Source organism: Pecten maximus, chromosome 5, assembly GCF_902652985.1.
Source record: "Pecten maximus chromosome 5, xPecMax1.1, whole genome shotgun sequence".
Classification (NCBI taxonomy): domain Eukaryota; kingdom Metazoa; phylum Mollusca; class Bivalvia; order Pectinida; family Pectinidae; genus Pecten; species Pecten maximus.
In genome coordinates, this window is record NC_047019.1 from 7393025 (window position 1) to 7394723 (window position 1699).

Sequence of the window (1699 nt, forward strand, 5' to 3'; positions counted from 1 at the left end):
TTTTTATTGAGTAAGAAATTACATTCTTACAGTGTGGGGCTGTCCTGCAACACAAATACTGCTTGTATGCAAAAAGTGAGTTCACAAATCTAATTCTACTAGATACATTTGTATAATCTTAAACTGTAACCCTGGTAAATACTAGCCGCAATATATCGCTCGGCTAGAGAGATCTTCTCTTTAGCTCGATCGGTTGAGCGTAAGACTAGTAAGCCATAGGTCCCGGGTTCAATCCCTGGCGGAGGCAGTGACTTAAATTTAATTATCGTGCGCTCTGTTACACACTATAATTTTTTTTCAGTGAAATTTTCTGAATTTGTTTTCCTATCAAAATTCAATATGCATAACAAGAGACCAAGGGGATCCTATACATGAAATCTGAGTAAGAGCCAAGAAGAACTTTCTTGGAATATAGCAATGTCAATCTTCAAATTCCTAAATTCTAAATGGCCGCCTGTCAGACATTTTGTTTTTTGATCAATCTCTGAATTTAATACGACAACTACTGTAGAGATGTCAAACAGAACTTACATAAAAATTTGATAAAGATGAGAACCTTTGTCAAAATTCAAAATGGCTATCAGTTGACCAACTTGTTTTCCAGTCTCAAAATTGAGATGGATGATGGATGGATGGATGGATGGACGAACAAAGGATCACCATCTTATGATGGTGGGGCTACATGTTACATTTATGCAAATTTTAACATTTATATTGTATAATGTAGATAACGTATCAAAATGAATAAAATTGTATAAAATATGAACACCATTATGAAATATTTGTAAACGTGCATATACAGAAATTATGTAAAATGTTATCAAAATTGTCAATAGTAAGATAACACAAACCAGAAAACTGTCATCGTTAACATCACAGAAACCAGAAAACTGTCATCGTTAACATCACAGAAACCAGAAAACTGTCATCGTTAACATCACAGAAACCAGAAAACTGTCATCGTTAACAACACAGAAACCAGAAAACTGTCATCGTTAACATCACAGAAACCAGAAAACTGTCATCGTTAACATCACAGAAACCAGAAAACCGTCATCGTTAACATCACAGAAACCTGAAAACTGTCATCGTTAACATCACAGAAACCAGAAAACTGTCATCGTTAACATCACAGAAACCAGCAAAATGTCATCGTTAACATCACAGAAACCAGAAAACTGTCATCGTTAACATCACAGAAACCAGAAAACTGTCATCGTTAACATCACAGAAACCAGAAAACTGTCATCGTTAACAACACAGAAACCAGAAAACTGTCATCGTTAACATCACAGAAACCAGAAAACTGTCATCGTTAACATCACAGAAACCAGAAAACTGTCATCGTTAACATCACAGAAACCAGAAAACTGTCATCGTTAACATCACAGAAACCAGAAAACTGTCATCGTTAACATCACAGAAACAAGAAAACTGTCATCGTTAACATCACAGAAACCAGCAAAATGTCATCGTTAACATCACAGAAACCAGAAAACTGTCATCGTTAACATCACAGAAACCAGAAAACTGTCATCGTTAACATCACAGAAACCAGAAAACTGTCATCGTTAACATCACAGAAACCAGCAAAATGTCATCGTTAACATCACAGAAACCAGAAAACTGTCATCGTTAACATCACAGCAACCAGAAAACTGTCATCGTTAACATCACAGCAACCAGAAAACTGTCATCG